This window comes from Gossypium raimondii, chromosome 1 (genome assembly GCF_025698545.1).
Source record: "Gossypium raimondii isolate GPD5lz chromosome 1, ASM2569854v1, whole genome shotgun sequence".
Lineage (NCBI taxonomy): Eukaryota > Viridiplantae > Streptophyta > Magnoliopsida > Malvales > Malvaceae > Gossypium > Gossypium raimondii.
The window spans coordinates 46,646,905-46,654,592 of NC_068565.1; the positions used below are offsets into that span (position 1 = coordinate 46,646,905).

General features: G+C 32.9%; 1 long non-coding RNA gene across 1 annotated transcript; it reads left to right on the forward strand.

The window, feature by feature from the left end:
- The first annotated feature begins 4,456 nt into the window (after positions 1 to 4,456).
- LOC128039761 (uncharacterized) lies at positions 4,457 to 6,975 on the forward strand. Its single transcript, XR_008194317.1, has 4 exons — positions 4,457 to 4,568; positions 5,011 to 5,084; positions 6,010 to 6,077; positions 6,506 to 6,975. It is a non-coding gene; the product is annotated as an uncharacterized LOC128039761 (long non-coding RNA).
- Positions 6,976 to 7,688: the final 713 nt, after the last annotated feature.

Below are 7,688 nucleotides of genomic sequence, written 5' to 3' on the forward strand. Positions count from 1 at the left end.
AGCCTCCACAGCCTTCGTATCCCAAATGGTACGACGCAAGTGCATAATGTGATTATCATGCGGGAATTATGGGACACTCAATAGAGAATTGCATTACCTTCAAAAAGCTAGTTGAAAAATTCATCAACATGGGTATTGTCAAGTTGGATGGCTCATTTAATGCAGAAAATTCGCTACCCAATCATGATTGACAATGGGGTGAATGCAATATATGAGAAGATGTTGGGAAGTGTTCACATCAATGACATATAGGGAGACACAAATGAAATGGGGACCTTGTTAGATATCCGCCCTTATAAATCTGGGAGTGTTCTAAGTAATTGAACTGCGGAAGAAATCCCTGTAATTTTTAAAGCTTATTTAGAGTAATGTTCAGAACATTTTTGTTTTTTTTAGCCTAAAAATGATAGAAATTCCTTTGTGAAATAGGCTCATGTCTGAACGTCATTATTCTAATAAAATACATCTTTGCATTCATTTTTGAGCCAATATTTTTCTTGAAATAATTATTCTTTCATTCTTTTGGATTTTATTCCACATCATTCTTTCATTCATAATTATATTGTACAAATAGTTATTCATAAATACATTCTTTTGTATATTCTTTTATATTGGGTCTCCAGATATCAATAACATGAGTGACGCTGCTACAGGCTCAGAATTTTCTTTTGAGCGAGGCATGTGTTTAGAGAGATTTCATGACTTTGAAGATGACATAGATTGTAGCCTATTTTTGGACTTGTTAAGGATGGTAGAACAAGTCGAGAAACGGATCTTACCCTACAAAGAATCATTGGGATACATGACTTTTTCTTATATGGGTCGTGAAGGTCATTTGGTCAATCTCGCCAAAAGAGTCTGACGGTCATTACTTCATCTTTGTGATCGTCAGTTATTTTACTAAATGAATGGAAGCTGCTTCATATGCCAATGTCACAAAGTCGACAATTAGCAAATTCGTAAAAAATCATATGTCAGTATGGGACGCCAAAAAGATCATATCTGACAATGTTCTAAATTTGAACAACAGCATAATATCAAAAGTTTGCAGTCTGTTCACGATTAATGCCATATCGCCCAAAAAAATAGATGGCGTGAAAAAAAAAACTCCGCCGGGGCATTGCCTTTCTCTTGGGCCCATCGCGGTTTTGCCTATTGAAGACAAAATTCTTTCTGAGTTTTTGAATCCAATTTCGATTGAAGAGGAATGTTCAAAGTTGTCCATCATGATCAAATGCGCCAAAAGCAAATGATGCAAGTTCACAAAAAAGGTTCATCCTAGAGAATTGCTTGAGAGGGACCTGGTATTGAAGAAGATCCTTCCCATACAAAAAGAACTTCATCCCAAGCTAGGAAGGACCTTATGTGGAAGGCCTTATTTGGAAAAGCGTCGATTTTGATCAAAAAGGATAACAAGGACATGTCTAATCCTATGAGTTCAGATTCAATCAAAAATATTTCAAAATATAAAAAAAACAAAAAAAAGAGAAAAGAAGAAAGAAAATGGAGAGGCCAAGGTGAAAACCCGCAAAGGGTGCCTTGAGACTAAAGGGGATTTGAGTTGAAAACCAAAAAAGGACGGCTTAAATATTGATCAAAATGGGGCATGAGGTGATCAGAGTAACTCGAATCTTGATCAGATTGGGACATGTGGTGATCTAGTTATACTTGAATCAACAGGAAAGAGTAGGCAACATCTTGAGGCATCGACAGAGTACTGTAGATCTCTCAAACACATGTCAAACTCAGAAGGGTCTTCAGAAAGTTTGTACAGAGAAGTTCAAGCTGCGATATCTGGGGCACCTAATTTTCATACTATTGAATTTGTTGTTCTTGGAATACTTCGTTCTTTTCTAAGATACACATTCCCGATCAATTTCTTTGTTATCCTTCTTTACTATTTTTGATAATTTATTCCTTTCGAGCTATGCTCAGAATCAGCTTCTTCTTATCTATTGTTATTACTTTTTTTTGCAAGCACGTTGCATTAGAATAATGATTAATGGACTAATAAAAATTTCACAAGGGAAGTTTTGCGTATTACTCTAGAAGTTTCTAAATAATACAGGAACCTGAAATAGGACTATTGTTTAGAACGCACTAAGTTTAAAGGCTGGAAATCTGAGAAGGAAGAGTCTAAATTGAGACTTACTCTTTGGATTTTGTTGTCAAAAATGTTGATTGAACGAGATGACAAGAAATCTTGATTGTTGACAAAGCTTCAAGGGATAGGAAGAAGTTCCCTTTAGAAAAGAAATTCTTCATCTGCGCATGGCACCCTGGGAATGGTGTAAGGGACCAGAGAGATTTAGATCCTGTATCCTTGAATTGTGATAGGAGAGGATTGAGGAAAAGCCATATATTTCTACCATTGGGTTATAGTGGGAGAAAATGATACGAATTTTATGTCCCAGTGGATTAAATCTGGAGGATTACAGTAGGGGCAATCTGTGGGTATTTCTTTGGAAATACCAGTCGAATAAAGTGGCGTTCTGACGTGTCGACGTTAAAGCCTTAATGCACAGCGAGCAATGAAAACCTAAGCATTAAAAAGGGTCATTCAAAAAAAACACTCTGCATTCATGCAAACATCATTCATACATGTCTAGTTACGAGCATTTGATTCATTCTGATCTTGACATCTTAATCTCTAGGCATAATTAGGTTCATAAAATGCATTATACAGATCATGTTCCCCAGAGAATAGATCAGTGAAGATAGAAGATCTTGCCTTCCTGTACAGGCAGCGAAGCAGATCAAAGACACCAGCCTTGCTTCCCTGGGTTGCAGCGGAGCAGGTTGAAAGTAGCAGATCTTGCCTTCCTGTACTGACAGCGAAGCAGATCAAAGACACCAGTCTTGCCTCCCTAGGTTGCAGTGGAGCAGACTGAAAATAGCAGATCTTGCCTTCTTGTACCGGCAACGAAGCAGATCAAAGACACTAGCCTTGCCTCCCTAGGTTGCAGCGGAGCAGGTTGAAAATAGCAGATCTTACCTTCCTGTACTGACAGCGAAGCAGATCAAAGACACCAGTCTTACCTCCCTAGGTTGCAGCGGAGCAGACTGAAGATAGCAGATCTTGCCTTCTTGTACCAGCAATGAAGCAGATCAAAGACATCATCCTTGCCTCCCTGGGTTGCAGCGGAGCAGGTTGAAAATAACAGATCTTGCCTTCCTATACTGACAGCCAAGCAGATCGAAGACACCAGTCTTGCCTCCCTAGGTTGCAGTGGAGCAGACTGAAGATAGCAGATCTTGCCTTCCTGTACCGGCAGCGAAGCAGATCGAAAACTTCGGCCTTGTCTCCCTGAGCAGCAGTGGAGTAGGTTCAAAATAGCAGATCTTACCTTCCTGTACTGGGAGTGAAGCAGATCGAAGACATCAGTATTATTGCCTTGACGTTGCAATGGAAAAGATTGAAGTCGCGACGGTGAATCTTATCTCCCTAGCGTTAAGGCTTGGATTAGTTGAAGTAGGGCGGATTAAAGCTATGGGCAGCGAATCCTATCTCTTTGGCATTACAATGAAGCAGATTAAAGCCGCAACGGCGAATCTTACTCTCTTGGCGGTGTAGTGGAATAGATTGAAGCTACGACAGCGAATCTCGTTTCCCCAACATTGCAATTTAAAAGACTGAAGATGGCAAATCTTATCCCCCTGAAATTGCAGTGGGGCAGACTAAATAAACAAATCCTATCTCCCTAAAGTTGCAGTGGAGTAGATTGAGGTGCTAGTTCTTATACCTATGAAGATGCAGTAGGAAGGTGTAACGACCCAAAATCCGTGGGCACCGGAAAAGTGTGTGTATTATCGGGCCTCCGTCTTAGTGAATTGAGTTCGAAAATAATTATTAGAAGTAATTATGAGTTTAGTTGAGTGATTAATTAGATATTAATTAAGTGAACTTAGTCTAATTAAGAATGATTAGGAAAAATGATTAAATTGCAATAGAAGTGAAAGTTTAATTATAGATTAAAAGAAAGTTAAAAGGACTAAATAGGCAAATATGCCAAGTCCCATAAATGAGGTGGCATATGCATTAAATTCAAGATTTTGTTTAAGTTATATATAAATATTATATGTATATAATTATTATAATTATTATAATTATTTATTCAAATGGTAATTTATATTAATTGAATTATTTTATTATGGAATAAATTAAAATTAAGACAAATGTACAAGTGAAAAGATGGTACAAGTGTAATAATAATATATATACACTTGTATTATAATTATTATTTACTTAAAATTTAAGTAAAAGATATTAATTAATTAATTAATTATATTATGAGATTTTTATTTGGTAAACAAATTAAATAGTGACAATTGTATGGTATTGATGGTGTACAAATGTGAATATATGATTGAATATTTAATAGATATTTAGAATAAAATATATTATTATAGTATAAAGTAAATAAAATGAAATGAAATAAAAGAAAGAAACAGAATAGGCAAGTGAAAAAAAAAACAGAGAAAGAGACGAAACAGAGGAGAAACAGGGAAGAAAGAAGAAAAAGAAAGAAAAAGGGGAAAATAGATTTTTAAAGCTTGGAGTTAATTTGGTAAGTCAATTAAGCCCTTTTATTTAGTTTTGATGATTTAGAAGTTTTAAAACAAAGTTTTGATGAAATTAAGTTTATATTTTGGAAGTTTATAGTTTTTTTAAGCATGATTCATGTTGAATAAATTGTTGAATTAGGGATTTAATTGAATAAAGTTCAAGTTAGAATTGATAAAAGGATTAAATTATAAAAGAAACTATAAGTTTTATGTGTTAGGGACTAAATTGGGGAAAATTCGAAATTAGGAAAATATGCTGAAATTTTAATAGTTAAATTTAAGTTTGGATGAAATTTGAATAGAAATAGAGTGTGAATTGAATTAGGAAAGTAAGTGAATTTAGTTAGGATTAAATTGAGAATAATGAAGAAATTGAATAGAAATTTAATTATTTATCATAATTAGTGTTGAAATTAATGGTATAAATTATTATTATTTTCGTAGCTAACAAAGAACCCGAGGCATCAGCATCAAAAGGAAAAGGGAAAGCTATCGAGGACTAAAGCGGGAGATTCACAGTTTGTATTACTATAATTCAAGTTATTTATTATTAAATGCTAAATTTTAATTTATGTGTTTAGTAATTGAAATGTGAGGTAATTATTATTATTATTATTATTATTATTATTTAAATGAGTGGGATTTAAATTAAATAGTTGATATGAATTAATAATTGAATTGTTTGTTGATTGAAAGTGGGAAGTGAATTTAAATCGAATAGTGACCGATATTAAATTGAATGGAAATGTATTGAGTTGTGAAAATGTGTGAATTGCGGATTAATTATTGATTGAAATGTGGAAAAATGATTGAATTGAAAATGTGAGAAATTGTGATTGAATTGGGATTATATGTGATTTAAATACTCTATTAACTAGTCGGGCTGAGTCGGATATAGTTGGCATGCCATAGGATTGGAAGATTTCAGGGATACTTCGACCTCGAGTCAATGAGACACTGGGTGTCACTATATTTCTTCGGATAGATTCGATGAGGTACTAGGTACCAACTTTCTTCGGCTTTGCCGATGAGACACTGGGTGTCAACTATTGCTTCGAACTATCCGATGAGGCACTGGGTGCCATTCTGGTGTGTTTGGTTGGATCCGTGTATCCGCCAAAGTCCGAGTTTTGTTAATAGGGTAAATGATGAAATGATAAACCGAACGAGTTGGTCAAACGAGCTACTGAAATGAAATGAAAAAGTTGAATTGTGAATTGAAATGTGATATGAGATAGAGGAATGAACCTAAGGTTCATGATTTGTTCAAACTCAAATTGTGGATATATGATATTGGTTGATGAATTGCTATTGTTGAGATATTGAATTTAAATTGTATATACGAATTATGCATTACATGTTTGTTTAAATATTGTTATAACTTGAATTATGGTAATACCACTGAGTATGAAATACTCAGCGTACGGTTGTTTCCGTGCGCAGGTCGATAGAAGTCAAAGGTCCCGGTTCAGCATCCAGATTAATCCCGACTTCAGCGTAACTTTGGTGATGTATATTTTCTTTGGTAAATGTGGCATGTACATAGGATGTGTATAAAGATTATTATGTTTAATATAAATGGTTAAAAATGCTAGTATTATAAGTTTAAGATTTATAATGAATGAAGTTTACCTAATTTGATTTATTTATTGTTTTGTTAAATTTAAATTAATATCATGTAGATTGAGTTTGATTAGAAGTATTTAGAATAGAAAATGAGAACGTGAAATGAATTGGTTGATTTGGTTATATTTGGAAATGTTATGAATTTTAATTGCAGGGGGTTGTATGTAAAAATAAGTCGAAGTGCTGCCAAAATTTTTAAAAATATATATATTTAAAAGAAGAAAAAAAAATTGAATGAAGTCAATTAGTAAAATTTATATGAATTTATGACTCTTTTTTATATGTTTGTTAATTGTTTATGAATTATTTGTAGATTATCTGATATGTCCGGTAATGCCTCGTAACCCTGTTCCGGCGACGATTGGGGTTAGGGGGTGTTACAGAAGGAATGAGGCTACCTGAAGAAGAAAAGCGCTAAAGTCTAGCACGACCAGGCAAAATTGGCCATTTCTAAAGTCTTTGCTCCGTTCTCGTTACACGATAATGAGCAAAGAGGGGCAGCTGTAATAGGCCAATTTAGCCCAGGCTCATAAAAAAAATAAACCCAAAATAATAAAACAATGTCCAAAATTATATCATTTGGCCCGATCGGGATGGCCCATTACTTGAAAAGGTTGAAGGTCTATCTACAAGCTTGATGCATATGGAAACATAATCTTCAAGGATATGAAATCTTAGATATGATATGCAATCTTAGAAGATATGATTTTGTAATCTTAGAGATTTAATTTGTAGATACCTATTAATCTTAGTCGTTGATGTAATTAATCTGTACCGTTGGATTTGGGGAGGCTCAACTATAAATAGATGCCTCTCCCTTCATTGTAAAAGGAGGGAAGTGGGGAGTAATAATAATTCTTAAGAGTATTTACTCAAATTTCTCCCTCTTTTGCGTTCTTATTTTGTTGATTTGTGTATAATTTATTTATTGATTTGTATATTGTTGATTTCAAATTTCTTTTTCCCTTATTATTCATTTTCAAATTCATTATTTTCAAATTTGTTTACATTTTATTTGGCCTTATATTTTTTTATTTTATACTCTTTGTTTTAAATCCATTGGTCTTTGATTATTGATACTATTTAATCCTCTATTTGTTATTTTAGTTTTTTATTAAATTAATTATTTTAATATTATTAATACTATTATGTGGCATCATTAATCTTGTATCATTATTATTATTATATATTTTATTTTTATTTTATTTTTATATTCATGCATGCATCGTTTTTATGTAATATATATTGTTTTATGTATAGTATACGTATGCTTATATTTATTTTATACATATGTTTTTATTTTTATTTTACTTCCTAACTTTTATATACATATATATACTTTTATATTTAGTTTCAATTTTTTTACTTTTGTATATATGTACATGTATGTATTTATATATTTTTCTAATGAATATTTTTATATATATACGCATATGTCTATGTTTTTATTTGCTTAAATACAAACTTATATTTTCAACACATATGTTATAATATAT